General features: G+C 34.8%; 1 protein-coding gene across 1 annotated transcript in view; it reads right to left on the bottom strand.

The window, feature by feature from the left end:
* LOC144970827 (protocadherin-7-like) overlaps positions 1–17,500 on the bottom strand; it is a 51,343-nt gene that overhangs the window by 32,941 nt on the left and 902 nt on the right. Inside the window, exon 2 of the mRNA XM_078910893.1 lies at positions 17,460–17,500. This exon is cut by the window's right edge and continues 217 nt beyond it. The gene's annotated coding sequence lies outside the window, so the exon portion shown is untranslated. The remainder of the gene's footprint in view (positions 1–17,459) is intronic.

The raw sequence follows: 17,500 nt of genomic DNA, 5'->3' as shown, positions 1-17,500 counted from the left end.
GTGTCACGCTCCACATGAAAAGTCGGTTTGTCTTGTAGTAGTTACTACTAACTTAGAATTCATTTGATTCCAGATTCCATATAATATATACTGGGTGGTCATAAATGAATACAAAGGTTCCCTTTGACTTCATAAATGCAACAAAGGAGGTTGTTTGTTGTTGTTTGTGGTCGACCCACCTGCCGGTTGTAAATTCACTGTGTGGGGGAAGTGTAGAGTTTTTCGTGTTTTTGTTTGTTTGTTGTTTGTTTTTTGTTTTGGTTTGGTTTTTTTTTTTTTTTTTGGGGGGGGGGGGTTTGTTTGATTTTTTTTTTTGGGGGGGGGGGTTATGTATTTGTTTGTATCCTATCTATTTCAGTTGTTTATTTTGATTTTGGGGTTAATATTTCTTGTTATTTTTCTCTTTCTTTGTTTATTTGTTTTCTGGCCAAAATGAAAATAAGTGTTTTGTCAACATGTTATTATAGTACAGACCGGTCTGGAGAAAAAGAAGGCCCAAAAATTAAATAAAACAAAAAAACAAAAACGAAAAGAAAAATTAATTTTAAAATATAAAAAATGACGCCGTGACCGTAATCAAAGGAACGTTACACCGAACGTAACCAATAGCTTGACCTAGTGGTCGGGAAGGAAGGGGGGGGGGGCATTAATAATAACTTATGATGTATTTTATTATATTATTTCTTACTAAAAAATCACATACAAGAAACATTTTGAAATTAGCGTTTGTTGCAATAAAATATTCCAGCCAATGTTTATCCCGATGTCTGAAGGAAACAGCAAAGTACTTTCCACTTTACCGCTGCTGTGTGATTACCGTCAGTAACATATTTTAATATTTTTCTAAAACAAAAAGAAAAGTAAAGAGACAAAAAACGACGAGTGCTTAATGAAAATTTGGCTTTACTTTTGTTTGTTTTTTGTAGTTGTTGTTTTTCTTTTGTTTTTGTTGTTTTGTTGGGTTTTTTTGTTGTTTTTTGTTTTGTTTTATTTATTTATTTTTTTTTGGGGGGGGGGGGCTGTGAAAAGTATAAATTAAATGAGGCACGATAAAGGGCATTGAATATGGTGAAGGAGTTTTTTTTTAATATAAAAAGAGGACTAGACATATTAATTTTTTTAATCCTTCCTTTTTATTTTAATCAATAATCTAATTTTAAAATTAAATATTCCACCGTGTAGTGTAAAGCAATGTTCGTCACCTTATTGTTGTGGCCTGTTACGTAAACCCTATATTTTAAAAAAATAAGCGCGTCAACCTGTTTATAGGGAATCGAATCTGTACAATATCGTACTTGACTACTTCAATATATCCATATCGTGATTTCTGTTCTGTACACACAATACACAAGTCGTTGAGTACAGGCTGTCAATCTGGAGTGGAAGTGTCAAACGAAACGAATTCGGTCATAAATTAATGAATTCAAACTTCAGTGTGAGGGTGCGTGTGATGCTGATGGATATTAGTCTCGCCTATAGATAGATGAGTACGAGTATCACGCATGCACGCACACGTTAGAGTTTGTAGTGAATTACTGGTGACCTCATAGTATTATCTATAATGTTTCTTTGTATGGACATTGCTTTGTTCATCACCAATAGCTGGTTATCTATTTGATCTCCGCAATTTCAGTTTATATTATGTCAGAACAGTCAAACATAAATTAATTATAAGCTTATTCATCATAGTTTTATGTTCTTTTGTTTGTTTTAATAGGGGTTTCCGGGGTTTTTAAAATATTGTTTGGGGTTTTTTTTCTCTTATTCTGCGTTTTTCTTTGTTTGATTGCTTGTTTGTTGTTTGTTTGTTTTTATTTTTTAATTTTAAAATTAATGCTTTGCAAAGCAAATCATTTTTTAAAAAGCATTTAAGATGGTCAACAAACAGCGCTTAAAAAGGAGATCTTGAAATTATGTCCATATGATACAAACATTAGATACACTCCACATTTTTAAAGAAAATAGTGAACACTTGGACCAAATTCACATCCCATTGCAATTTCTTATTTCTGATTATTTTATATCTCAAAATCCATTACCTTTTTGAGATCTTCGTCAATTTCGTTAAGTTAAGACATGATTTTATATATGTCCAGTCACTAACTTGATGACAAAAAAACTTTCATTTGTGAAATTAACAACATCCAAAAGAAAATCCACTCTATAACTTGACAACTCAAGAACATCCAGTTTACGAATGTAAGTAACTAATGTAACACCAGGCCTGTTGAGGAGTCGTACAGGAATTGAACAAGTCACGTGATTCTTGGTTTAGTTTGGAATAGTAAGAGGTAAGCTGTGTCCTTAACTCAAAATGAAATTTTGATAATGGCATTAAAAACAAGACACTTACATGACTGCTTTGAAATCATTCAATAGATACCAAAAATTTCATGAACGTCGAAAGTATCATAAATTCAATTTGACATCAAGTAGATGAAAGTATCACGTATCATGAAAGTATTGAGAGAATTTTTAAAACATGAAAGGTACTGTAGCTTGCTCTTCAAAATTGAGTACTTCGTGCTCTTCGCAAAATTCATTAATCAAAATACAAGTGATAAATAAAAAGAACTTGAACTGTTAATTCCGAATGACTTGACAGACGGCACGTTTCCTGTACCTTCTGGTAGCCTTGCACGTATTTTATCAACGCTAAAATCAAATCAAATTTTACCTCAAGTATTGTAGAATGACTGTACACGCATTTTTCCTTTTAACTCGGGCTTTCGTACTAACTCCAAATTGAACATCTATTTTTGATCATTTTTTAAGGAGCAGAGAGATCCTTGCGATATTTTAGTGTTTATAGAAAGAACGAAATTGACGTCAGACAGCTCTTTTTCATTGTTTTTAGTCAGCCAGTTTTATGAGTCGTTTTCACTATATTCTTGGTACGTTATATTCTGTTGGCTAGTGTTGTGAGCATTTTTGCTAAACCATCCGATCTTAGTTAAGATATCTGGATGAACTTATAGAAAAAAAAATATGATGTGTTTGATCTTTGATAAATTGATAAAACGACGACTATTATTATATTTTCATAAGCGGTAAATAAAAAAAAAACAAAAAAAAAAACAACAAACAAACAAACAAGAACAACAACAAAAAAACAACCCCAAAAACAGGGGCAGGTAATTCCAAACCACTTGACAGATGGCATATTATAGTATAGTATCTTATCAACTTCTAAATCAAATCATATATTCCTCATCAAGTAAATAGATTCCAATTTAATTTAATCAACGATAGAATTCTGTGGAGTGGATGGGCCGGCCGCTCTATCAGCTAATCTGTCGAACACGGCAAAATAAAACACATTTTACAAAATTTTGACCAGAAAACTCGTTCTAATATCGATCTATTGAAATGACCCTCATCTTGTGAAAAACTCTCAAACCATGGACTTCCTTAAAATGACGACCCTCGTCTTATCAAAAACTCCTAGACAACACTTTTTGACAAGGTGGGGTCATTTTAATCGATTGATATTGAAGGACGAGTTTCCTGGCCAAATTTTATTTGTTGTCTCTTTTTTTTATGGTTTTGTTTTGTTTTATTTTCCAGAGTACGACAATAATTTCAAACAGCTTGCGAGTCGGCTATAGTAGATTATATCATCAAGGGGATACTGATAGTGATAGCACAATTGATAAAACACTTAAATTCAATTGCGACTGGTTTCTTCTCTGGGCTTAGACAAGTTTCTTTTTGTTTTTTGTTTTGTTTGTTTTGTTTGTTTGTTTTTTTTGGTGTTTTTTTTTTTTGTTTGTTGTTGTTTTGTTTGGGTTTGTTTGGGTTTTATTTGGGGGAGGGGGTTGGTTTGATTTTTTTTTCTTGTTTTGTTATGTTGTTGGGTTTTTGTTTTGTTTTTGTTTTTGTTAAATTCTTTTATTTGCGTTATATTTTATCTGACCTCTCTGTCCATCCAGCAGACACTGGGTAGGTGATATCTTGTGGAAAGCACTTTGAGAGAGAGACGATCTTTCTAAATGATTAAAGTCCGATCTACCACTCTAAACACCAGGAGAAACTGCAGCTTCATGTATATTTTGACTCCAATGTATTTTTTAAAAATGCATTATCAATATTGTCGATATAGACAGAATGCGGGAAACGTGACAAATCGATTACATGAATGACGTATTATTATTATTATTATTATTATTATTATTATTATTATTATTATTATTATTATTATTATTATTATTATTATTATTATTATTATTATCATTACTATTATTATTATTATTATTATTATTATTATTATTATTATTATTATTATTATTATTATTATTATTATCATTACTATTATTATCATTATTATCATTATTATTATTATTTATTATTATTATTATTATTATTATTATTATTATTATTATTATTATTATTATTATTATTATTATTATTGCTGTTGCTGCTGTTGTTATAAACTGTTGTTTATGAAATCAAAAATAAATAAATTTTAAAAAAATAATAATAAACCCTTCCCATTTTCTTCTATATGAAAGCAATACATCCAGAAACTTCTAAAGTGCTCTTAGTAGATAATGATTATATCTAATTTCGTGATAATAAAGATATCAATGTGGAACGGGCGGTTTGAGAGCGAACGAGCGAATGGGTGGGGTAGAGAGAGAGAGAGAGAGAGAGAGAGAGAGAGAGAGAGAGAGAGAGAGAGAGAGAGAGAGAGAGAGAGAGAGAGAGAGAGAGAGAGAGAGAGAGAGAGAGAGAGAGAGAGAGAGAGAGAGAGAGAGAAAAGAGTTCCAGACAGGAGACAATTCTGATTATCCGTTATCTGTCCGATTTGGCGTGTCAGGCGGGGAGAGAAAATTACTTAGAATTCCATTTATCTCGATGGCCGGGTGGAAAAAATTACAGTAACAAATTTCCATGCTCCGTTTTATGAGCTGGATCGGTCCGGAAGTCGGTTCAATGGGGTCAATTTCCTGGGATGCCAGATAGACGGCGAAAAGATAGAGGAGGTGAGTAGAGAGAGAGAGAGAGAGAGAGAGAGAGAGAGAGAGAGAGAGAGAGAGAGGGAGAAAGAGAGAGAGAGAGAGAGAGTAGATAGATAGATAGATAGATAGATAGATAGATAGATAGATAGATAGATAGATAGATAGATAGATAGATAGATAGATAGATAGATAGATAGATAGATAGATAGATAATTAGATAGATATATAAAATAGATAGACAGTTGGAACAATGGAGGGATGGATGGTGTTAAGTAGATTTTCCCCCCCCCCCCCCCCCCCCCCCCCCCCCCCCCCCCCCCCCTTTATTTCTTCCACAATCTTTCCTCCAGTTCCCACGTCTGATTTCATAAATGGATTTTGATTTCGATTCAATTCCAATGTCTATTTAACAATAAAATAAACATGAGGCGGATTAGTCCCAAAAAAAAAAACACAAAAAAAGAATTATTATGCATAATGTTACCCTTCCCAGCAATACTTTCCCCGCATACGGGCGAACTAACATCATACAACTAATGATTAAGTATGCACCGCTACTACTAGGTACTACAACTTTCATAAAACCGCCAATAACTATCAAAATAACCGGACTCTCGCCAATGCCCACAAAAGAACCACTTGTACCGGCCATTGTCCACGCAGGACAAACGCCTTAAGCTTCTGTTCATTTCCCTACACAAATGAGTTCCTTGTCATAACATCCTTTCAATGAACTCCCCAAGGTGACAGCAGTCAGCACACGGGTATCATCCCCGCGGGAGGACACAATGCATCTTGCTCAAAATCCCACAGGGCCTTTTAATTCTTTTACAACTGTCCACTCGCATGATGAAGAATGGACGACCGGACATGGAAGTTTAATTTAATTTTTTTCCCCTTTGGCTTTCGAATTCTGAAAAGTGTTCCATTTTTCATTATTATCTTGTATTGACAAATTCCCTTCTTATTTTAATTGAATATCAAATTTCTTAATCATATTGTTTAAATTAAAGACGAGAAGAAAGAGAAAGAAAAGAATGCAGCTGTTTTTGATTTTTAAAAAGGGCAAACTATTGGGTACTGATGGACTTAAAATAAGTTATTTTGGCTCCAACTACTATTTGTTAGTCTGGGCATAAGAATGCTTTGGCCACTACCGTCAAAAAGTACTAATTTAGAGGTCTGATAACCCAAATTGCTGTGGGCTCATTGATTACTTGTAATACTCTCAAACCAGCGCAAAACATTGACCATTACAACAGTGGTTAAAAAAACAAAATCAAGCCCATAATTGCGTTTGGTTATATGTCTTAACCTTCTAAAATGTCCATTGTGTGCTTCAGAAGCTAATTCCTGCCTATGATTTCATTCAGGGCTCTACTGTCGTCTCTCAACGTAACAAAAATGTATAACAAGTAAAGAGTACACCTATTACAATTTTATAATATGAATCATTCTCATAATATAATACTGTCTATTGGAGACTCCGTCTGAAACATCTTCTCAGCGTGATATAAAGAAATGTTATAATTTTACAAAAAGTTTTGTCTATTAGTGTGAAGTTTCGATTCAAAATCAACGTTGTTTGCTTCATATTATATAAAGAGTCTGAACGAGACATCGATGAATGCAGCTCCCGTACACTATGTAAACAAAGGTCTACATCATTTTCTTGTTTAACGCAAAACAATACGCCTATAAAGTAATAAATAGTAAACAAATAAAAAACATGTGTATTTATATAGATAGCGCAAAATCCACTAAATGTGCTACAAGCGGACCCTAGCCAACAGCAACATTTAACATGTGGGACGGGACATGACACCTGTTAGGCAATATTTTTATTCCGACAGAGACACCGCTGTCAACGGCCTGGTACTCATTTTACAAATGAATAAGGCGAAAGAATGTAAGCGATTAAAAAACCTTTTCCAAGGACGCAACCATGTGCCGCTCTGAGTGGAAATCGAACTCTGGACTTCCGGTCCGAAGGCGAGTGTCATAACACAATATCACAGGGCAGCAGAAAACACATTGTATTCAAACATCCTTTACTTCCAATGCTATCAAAAACGGATTAAGAATTAATTAATGTATGTATGTATGTCCTGTGACACATTTCGTAACTGGACTCCCACTGAGCTGGGATGTTGTTTTTCCTGCTTGCCTTTCCAAAAAATCAAAAATCAATCAGCGCCAGCTTGCTCTTGGGACGTGTGAGTGAGTCAATGGTGTCAACACATGTTGTTGTTGGACACTACAATGAATACATTTCTGGTGGCAATGGATATTAGCAGACCTGCCTAGATCTACGAAAAATTCGTAGATTTACGAATTTTTGGCTCTGTCTACAGAACTGCATACATGCCTTTGACTCAAAAAATCTTGTTTAAAAGGAAAGTTTAGTTCCTTGGAACCTATAATAAGAACTTTGGAGCATTTTTGAATAATGATGAGGGCAAATTATTATTTTGCAAAGCTATCTATTATGACTTTTTATTTTTATTCCCTTAGAACTACGAATTTTTGAAAGTTCAAGTAGGCAGCTCTGGTAATACAGTCCATTACTGATTGGTTCGCTGTCTTGTCTCTCGTTTTGACTGTATCAAGCTGTATCAATTGACTATGATAGATATCCGGATGCATGGCATTCATCGTAAAAAATCTGGCCCCCAGTTGTTTCGATTACAAACATAACCGCCTTCGACTCAGGTATGGATGAGTTTCTGCCAACAAGCAAAGAGGGATATTGTAAAACGGTGATTAAAAAAAAAGAAGAAGAAGGCGGGTCTATAATCAATGCTAATAAGTCACCGTAAGCTCCAAATGCTTGTCAACTTTTTTTCTTCTCTTTACTAGCATACAAACACATCAACAAAGGGTGAAGAGGATCATGGTCGCATTGCCAACCATTAATCCTTGCCCTCACAGCACCTTTATTTTCACAGTCATTGGGATCAAAACCATCACATCACGTCTTTTCTTCTCATCTTTTGCCCCCCCTTGAAAAATAAAAGTAGCCTTCGTATAAAAACCATTCTTGAATGGAGAAAGTTGGAGTGTCCCCTAAGACAACAGCCGATATGATATGAACGTTGTCTAGCGAAGTACTCCATTGGGAAATGGATGTTCAACAAACGCATTTGGAATAGGAAACAAGAGCCAATACAATCAACCTTCCATACGTTTCTTGCGGTTGGGCATATTATCGCTCATGGGCTCCATGTTCGACACAAAGAATAGCGGATTTTTTCGGTACTTGAATAAATCGAATTTGAGTACTTGGAGTACTTGAATACCGTCCTTTCACAAGACGAGTACAAGCAGTGATACAGATTAAATATAAAATAAAGCGACGCCCATTCTAAAGACGAGTACAAGCAGTGATACAGGAATAAAAAGAGAGATAAAATAAAGGAAGAAAATAAAAACACAACAATATTGATAATATTGAGTAAATGCAAAAATGGCGATGGGTGAAAAAGGTTTTACGCGGATTCTCAGTATCAACGGACTTCAGATATTATTTTTAAAATTATTTTGTCATTACATTGGATTAAAAGCCTTTCTTTATTTCCTTTTTTTTTCTGTTTCCTTGCAAAGGTAGGACTTCGAATGCTCCCAATATTTTATTTTGTTATTTATTTGGCGTGCGCTGTGATTTGACATTTTACGCAACCTAGTTATGAGTGAAATAGTCTTAAACATTAAGGTTTTATGTGTCTTTGAAACCATTGTTTCTTATTTTTTCTTTTACAAATTTACAACTTACAAAGACATACGATTGATTGTAATTCAGTCTAAAATAAACCAACCTCGTAAAATCAACAATAAAATGTTCCATAAGGGAATTCATAGGGACGGTTTTATATAATATACACTAGTTCCTACACCACCCGCTCGCCCACACGTCTAAAAGTACGGTGATATTGTTGAGACAAACAAAAGGTTGGAGACTGAATTCTAATAAAGTGATTAAAGTGGTGTCGTTTACGTTGTTGAACACGCTGAAGAGGCAACTCACGTTGTGAGTTTATTTCCTTTAGGGGCGACTGTGCTTGATGAGATATATTGCTGCTGCTACCTTGTTGCTGACACCTTTTGCTTCTTTTGTGTGGGGGGAGACACGATTTTGGTAAGGTGGCTGAAGAGTGAAAAGTGAAGAGCTACTTTTTGTCATTTTCAAAATGACCAGGGGGCAAAACAACAATATCAAATATGGCGGCCGGGTGTTGTTGAAGATCAGTGAACAGGTTCCTATTGTGCTACTGAAACTGCCCGAAAGGACAAGAGACGTAAACAATGAAATGAAGACAAAAGGTTGTGGTCATAACACGCTGGGCTGAATTAATTGGACTGTAAATGATTAATTTTGATTTCAATACTTTCAGGTAAATTGGGTGTGAGAGGGGATGTGGTCTCACGGGCGCTACATGGTAATTTGTAAGAGGAAATAGAAATGGACGTGGTATGTGTGTCGCATTATAAAGCCTTGAGGTAGTGAAAACAACATGTAATTTTTGTCATGAAAGAAAACTCCGATAGGTAATATAATTATCTAATCGATTCATTTATTGATTCCATAATTAATTTTATTAATCAATCATGTATATCTCATTTGATATAATCAGTATTTATTCATTTATTCAGTCACAAATCATTTCATTTATTCACTAATTTATTAATGTTTGTAATCATTTATTTATTCATTTTTTTTTCATTATTCCTCCTTCTCTCCCCCCCCCCCCCCCCCCCCCCCCCCCCCTCCGCCGCCTCCTCCTCCTCTTTTGCTTTTTTTTTAAAGTCGAAAATTTGATAAAAGACAAAGACTGTGGTAGACTTTTTAGACACAACCAACATATTATTTCTAAATCCTGCCTAATACAATGTCAATCAAAACGTTGTCACATATCATTATGAGCGTAACAAATTATACGCACCCACCTGGATGTCAGCACTATTTATAATACCCGCAACTATTCAAACTTTCCTTCTTCTTCTAAGTACCCAGTCTTCCAGTAATTCAATGTGCTGACCAGCAGCAACATAACGCCCAAAACCCGTAATCTCATGCACGCCCTATATAATTTTCCACGCATTATTTTAGCAATCGACCTTCAATCAAAACCTCCCTCCCCCCTCTGACACCATAAGTTAAAACGCTATTGAAAAACCTCTTAAACATTTCCAACCTTCTTTCAAGTAAACCCATTATTTTAATGCGCAAAGCGCAATAACTCTTCTCGTCTCTTCCTCTGTCTGACAAGCTCAAGGGTGACAACCTCTCATTACCTGACGTCGCGACCCCCTATTATTACGTCATTACGTCACTGCGTCATCAATCCCCGAACGAGCAGGTGGGTGAAATGATGGGAAATGCCCCGTGGTCGAGTGGTCAAGCAAACGTGTCAGAAATGCTTCCCTGTTATTAGTAAGAGTAGACGTATCAAACAACAGAAATACAGTATTATTAAGATTAAACACACACACACACACACACATACACACACACACATACGTACGCATCGAAGCAATGACAATGCTGAGAACTTCGGCAGTATTACAACAAAAATTGTGCTCACGTTAGATACTGACACCAAAGCATTTCATGAAGGAAATAATGATAGTACGAAGTTGACTTCACTCAGGTCTTTGTTATTGCGTTTAAGAGTAATTCTCACTAAACTTTATTAACCAGACTATAAACGTTTAAGGTTACATACATTTTGTGTGTGGTCTGTTTTACTTCCGGGTGGCAATGTTGTGAGCTTCTTAACCAAGCGCATACTATCTATGGATAATCGATGGAACAGACGTCTGACGTCATCAGGAATCACCCAAGGTATCTAAAGGCTATTACAAAGTCTCTCAAATAAAAATGGCATGTAAATGAACTGTGCGGTATGACACTCACTTTTGGATCGGAATGTCCTGGGTTCGAGCCTTGCTCGGCGCATAGTTGAGTCCTTGGAAAAGGCCATTTACTCACATCCTCTCACCGTACTCAGGTGTAAAATGAGTACCTGGCCGTTAACAGCGTTATCTCTGTCCGAAAAAAAAATTGTAATATCGCCTAACAGGTGTTATATCTCGTCCTACGTGTTAAGTGTTGCTGTTGGTCAGTGACCCTTTGTAAAGGGCTTTGAGCACGTTTAGTCGCTATTGCGCTATATAAAAGCTCGAGTTCTTTTTTTTTTTTTTCAAGCTCAAACTTTTAACGTAAACAACTTATCGATAATATTCGTTATTGACATACAGTATAATATTATGTATTGATTGATTTGGGATATGAATGGTATTCGACAAGATATATGTGCCAATAACAGGGAGCTAAGGGAAGAACTGATCATGACAAAATTCGTCGATAATGAAAAGACATAAGCTTAGAATGTATTTGCATTTATACGTGTAAAAAAAAAATAGGGCTTATCAAGCTTTGATTGAAAAACAAAAAACAAAAAAAACGCAGAACTATGTTGATTTTAGAGCTTGACTTGTTCTTTTTTCTGTCTTTATTGATTTCTATAGCGTAAAACGGACAATAGCAATTGCTTGCTACCATAGCCATGCTTTGGATAGGGAAACTAGTCTAACGCAAAGTATTTTTCCCCAGACCTTACAGACCCAGCTACCCAACAATTAGAAGGGGGACGGGGGGAGGGGAGGGGGGGGGGTGTCAGAAAACAAATGACGGCGAAAGGAATTTATAATTATTCAAACCGTGAGAAGGTAAATTTGTCGTGATTTTTGGCGTTTTTTTAAATTGTGTTAAAATTCTCTGACAGGCAATGAATTTTATGGTTTTGAATTTGGTGTCCCAATCAACACGTTTGACTTCTCGATGTTTGTCCTCACGACTAGACCAGCTAATTTCCTAAATTATAGCCAAAATGCCAATTCATTTTTGTATCCCTTATTTGTACATCGTTGCCTATTTTTATGCAACAATACGGTATTGAATAAAGCCACAATGGTCAAGCTGGCAGCAATCACGACCCAAAGAACGTAAAAACCCATTGTTATATCAAATAGAAAACGCAAAGATCGCACTTATCCGCGACGTGCCAGAAAGTTTTGAGAAGTTAATTAACCTACTCCATAAAAATTTCAGCACAAAAGACCCAAAGCAAACGCGATGACGCTCGTTCTATTCAAAACTTTTCTAGTCACAAAGTTTTCGTGTATTCGCAAAGCCGCCCCAAGTCAAATATAAAACAATAACCTTGTCTCCTACAAACTTGCGAGCGCCTTATTTCTATAATGTTAACTACGTTACTCTAACGGACTCAAGTCCCGTTTAACCCAGAAAGAGCAAGATTGAGTTTCTTTCATGATCATCATCTCTTCCAATTATCCATTTGATTATAACTATAGAAGGAACGAAATTGACATCATTCAACTCTTTCTTATTGTTTTTAGCCAGCCATTTTTATGATCGGTTCTCACTAAATTCTATCAATAAGACTATACACGTTCAAGGTTACACATCATTTTGTGTGTTGGTACTTTATATCCGACTGGCGGATGTTGTGAGTATTTTAGCTAAATGTACAGTATATATAGCGATAAGATAAATTTAACAATGATATCATGTAGACCTGCTAACATGAAATGTTGAAAAGTCGTGATTTTCAGAGGGAAGAAATAGAAGTCACTATAATTGACTTTACTAATTAATATTTTACCCTTATCAGTATTAAATTTGCTTTCAAAACCTTGAATTGATGCTTTGTGGCACCAACGTTTTCTTTTTTAATACATTGTATTAAATCAAAAATGTCTATATATTTCTACTGTTGAAGCCAAAAAAATCGTATTAATACGAATTTATCGAAGTAGTAGGCAGGTATGTTTCATGTTTCAGTAGCTCCGAACCCTGCGTTGAAAGGGTTATTGGATATGACTAATGCCTGAGATATAATTCATTTGTAAAGTTTTGATTCATTCAAAAGTTTTAAAACAAACAGTACAAAGGTACCTCTTTTGTATTCGCGGTTGGTGACGAGGCCAATTATTTTTAATGAGAATAGGTTTACTTTTTATCTATCTTATAATACTACTGATGGAAAATATCGTAAACATTTTCTTTCATTGCACACACGAGGAATTAAATATTAAAAATGCAAAAATCAATGTGGCACATTAAATAACAGCCTGATCAACAGCAACACTTAACATGTAGAACGAGACATGGTGACGTCTGTTAGGCGATTTTACTTTTTTTTCCCCGACAGAGACAACTGTTAAAGGCCAGGTAGTCATTTTACACCTGAGTACGGTGAGAGAATGTGAGTAAAGAGCCATTTCCAAGGACTTAACTATGCGCCGAGTAGCAAGGCTCGAACCGAGGACTTTCCGATCCGAAAGCGAGTGTTATACCACTAGACGACATAGTCGTACAGTTACTCAATTAACACCAGAGTGAGGTGAGAAAATGTGAGTTAAAGTAAAAGATCAGAGCGGGGCTCGACCACAGACCAACCGGTCCGAAGGTGAATATCATACCAAAGATAATAAATCCGTACTGTACCCCGAATGTTCATAGACGCCTGACATATTATGAGACTGTGTTACCCGATCCTACTTATTAGTGTCTAGTCATACCTAGACATATATCAAAAATTAAAATATTTAATGTTAACCAGTTTTTCTATTGCCTCTTTCAAATACCCCTTGTCCCATTGTCTACAACTAACTACACACTAATCTCAAAGGTGACAATTTCAAATATTGATATAACCTGAAATATGTTGAACATTTACATTGACCGTCGAGAAAATTGGTCCCTCTTGTTTGCAGTTGTGTGAACTCTAAAACGAATCAGCGATCCCGGCAATAATGGGATATTAAAAGTCGAGAGAAAACGCCCCGCCCGTCATTTACAGCATCAAATATTGGGAAACAGGTCCAGAACCAAATCTTAACAAAAATAAACAATTTCCTTTTTTATCCAACGAATAATTTGTTGGTTAGATTTAGTGTGGTATGGAGAATATTTACAAAATGACATTAATCTTTATCTAAATACACACGTAGTGAGGGTGGCACTTCATAATTTTTTTTTCGATTTTAGCGAATAGATCGTGTTTGTAATGACTACGAGTCTTTTATAAACTTATAACAAGCTAAGGGCTGTCGAGTTTGAATACACATTATTATATTTTCCGCTGTCTCTGGTGACATGTTACTAAATTAATAATGTACTGAATTAAACTTATCATACGAATCAAACAAAAAAAAAAAAAATCTCAATCTCAAGATGGTCTACATAAAATCAGGAAGGTATGGTAAGTTTTTCCGTCATCAAGAATAATAAATTCAAGATTGTCGCTCTCTCATGGTGTTATTTTTATATTATTTAGCTGTTTTTATTATTATAATTTTTTTGTTTGGTTTATTTTTCTGTTTGGTTGGGTGGGGAGGTTGTATTTTGTTGTTGTTGTTTTTGGTTGTTTTTTTTCTTTTTGGATTTTGCTTGTTTGTGATTTTTTTTTTCTGGATGGAAAGGGGGTGGGGGGAAACAAGGGGGTGGGTGAAATTTCGTAGTTGTTCCCAATTGCTGGTCGGGCTTGGGAGAGATGGGAACGAAGTGCGAATTCTAAAAAAAAATCAAGTATGCAAAATCATTTCATTCCATCTACACTTCAAACGATTCTGATTCCGTTTTTTTGTTTTGTTTTGTTTTTTGTTTTTTTTTTCTAATTGAATTTTGTGTATTTTAAATAAAATAGTTCAATGACACTGCTTGTATGTCGATCGACATTATTTTAACTAAATTTAACGTTTGACAATCTGACGCCACAAACCTTTATGTATTTTTTTGTTTTGTTTTGTTTTGTTTTGTTTGTTTTGTTGGGGTTTTTTCCTTGCTTTTTTTGTTTGTTTGATGTTGTTTGACCCTTTAACTTCATATGTCATTGTATCAAATAGTATTCATTCGTGCAAGATAGTTAATGATTGGGCTATTGAGATTAATAGTATTGTACTTTGTCACCCCTGAAAGCTTTACGAAAAATTACAAAAAAACATTGTCAATTATTCATAAACTTTATATCAATCCTGTATTATTCATATGAAATGTCATTCAATTTTTAACATTTATTGTTAGAAGAGGAAAGAGGCGGCATTCATTAATTCCATATTCAAATTTCGATCGTAAATTTCAATTTTAATTAAAGTGGACTTAGTTGAATTGTTCTATCAATATGTTATGCAAATTATACGATTATGGTAACTTCAGTGTGTTTAATTTGGACAAGGACAAATATATATATATATATATATATATATATATATATATATATATATATATATATATATATATATATATATATATATATATATACAAGACAACTGTAATTGATTCCATTCCATTGAAATCCTTATTTGCATCTCGGTGGTCCCGACTGATCTGTGGTATAGAGAACTCACCTCATAATAAAACATGATGAAGCGCATGGAGCATGGTATATATGGTCCAATGGTTTTCAAAAGTAAATCGGGCGCTTTTGTATTTGTTTTTGTTTTGTTGTGTTCTCTTGGTGGGAGCGGTTAGATAACAAAATGCAGTCAATACCCCAATTAATGATATAATAAAAAGTTGTAAATTGGAAAGAAATTCAATCTAGTTCATAAATCATGTTTATAAACACAATAAAAACAAGTTGAGTAAAAACCAATGGTAAAACCCAGTCTACCATTCCTTGCACCATAAAAAGGTCAGCATATCAAATTACTATACATCGACACGTAGATTTACTGATACCTTTTTTTAAATAGAATTTCTTTTGGTACCTGTACCATCAATGACGGGTACCGGCGTGCACTCATATGTATGGTGGTCTGATAACCCAATTCGGATGTCAGGCCTGCATATAGGAACACGTTGCGTGTGACACTTTCTAAATGGAAGCCTACAACTAGATGCAAATGATGTTTGTTTTTTTTTTAATGAACAGTTGTTAATTGCATTTTACCAAGTCACGAATTGAATTGTATTTTCAGAGTTTCAGATGGTAGTTGTCAACAAATCGACAAGTAATATGGATAACAAAATATGAATATACAGTACATTAAAGAAATATATTGATTTTTAATTTTAAGTAACTATTTTTTACTGCATTTCATTTCCTAATATTAATAGTCACAAGTAGGTAAATCGTCACTCAGAATTACATCCATTTTAACAATATTATTGATTTTTTTAAAAATACATTTTAATTTAACCCCCCCCCCTCCCCCCCCCCCAAAAAAAAACCCCACTAAACCTGGACCGATTCGGGTTTAAAACTATTTTTATTTTGACCAACACAAAAAAAAATAATTCAGAAAATAAATCACTATCTGGATAGATTATAACTCTCTCTCTCTCTCTCTCTCTCTCTCTCTCTCTCTCTCTCTTTCTCTCTCTCACACACACACACACACACACACACTCTCTCTCTCTCTCTCTCAGTGATAGACAACACAATTGTGTGTGTGTGTGTGTGTGTGTGTGATTATTCTGTTTTTAATTACTTAGAGATACTCATGAGTGTGTGTGTGTGTTTAGGAAGACCAATATAGTTTCTATAACTGCAAACGGAATAGTAACTGAGAGTTTCACTAATGATACTATTATGATAAGTTCATCATTCGGGCTCATTGCATTGCAGTATTCCGAATCGAAGAGCAATCGGAGACTATTCAGACTCGACCCTGGTTCCGATAGACAAACATGGTAGACTGACTGGTACTTTTCTATTTTCACCAAAATAAATAGATCTTTCTTTGCCTTTGCTTCAACTTTATTTAGCCTGAAGCTTTAATTTGACAAGAATAAATTAAACAATACACATTTGAAACCTGCGATACATTGTAACCGACAGTAACTTTGGACTTACTGACTTTATGACAAGGCTCCCATATGACAAAGTGGGCAGATTTAGATATTATGTCTTAAGTTATTACTACAAAAAAAAAGGCGAGGAAATATAATAAGAGAAATAAATGCGAGGAAAAGATGAGGATATATTATTATTATTATGTAGGCTAATATTATAGTTATAGGTACGAGTACAGTAAAATGCAGTTAAAAAGTTTTTAAAATAAACATAAAATTCCCATCATTGATCCCATTGGGGAAATTTTTCTCTACGGTCTATTCCAAGGGAAGGCTGGAATAAACCAGGCGTCCGCCGCAGTTCAGCGCCGCAAATTGAGCTAGGGCGAGGTGACTTGCTCAAAACCACACAACGCAGCGGTGGTGATTGAACTCCGTACCTTCCGAGTAGACCGCAAAGAAGCAAAGACCGTGCCGCTGAGCCACCCTGTCCCCGAAGACGATAATCCTTTTCTACTTCTATACAAAATGAAAAGGAAATCATCAAACAATCAAATTCCCATGTCAAATTTAAATATAATAATCCCACCTTGAAATCCCTCATTAATCAACACGAACATTCTCATATATAAATAAACAAGACTGTTGTAAACATCGAGGTCTTACTCGACTCTTACCTTTAATTTGAATACTTGGTCGTGGATGGTCAAACAAGACA

This window comes from Berghia stephanieae, chromosome 4, assembly GCF_034508935.2.
Source record: "Berghia stephanieae isolate SIO BIC M18660-M18661 chromosome 4, UCSD_Bste_1.3, whole genome shotgun sequence".
NCBI classification, from domain to species: Eukaryota; Metazoa; Mollusca; class Gastropoda; order Nudibranchia; family Aeolidiidae; genus Berghia; species Berghia stephanieae.
Note: the sequence above shows the minus strand (reverse complement) of the source record. Positions and strands in the feature narration are given on the sequence as shown.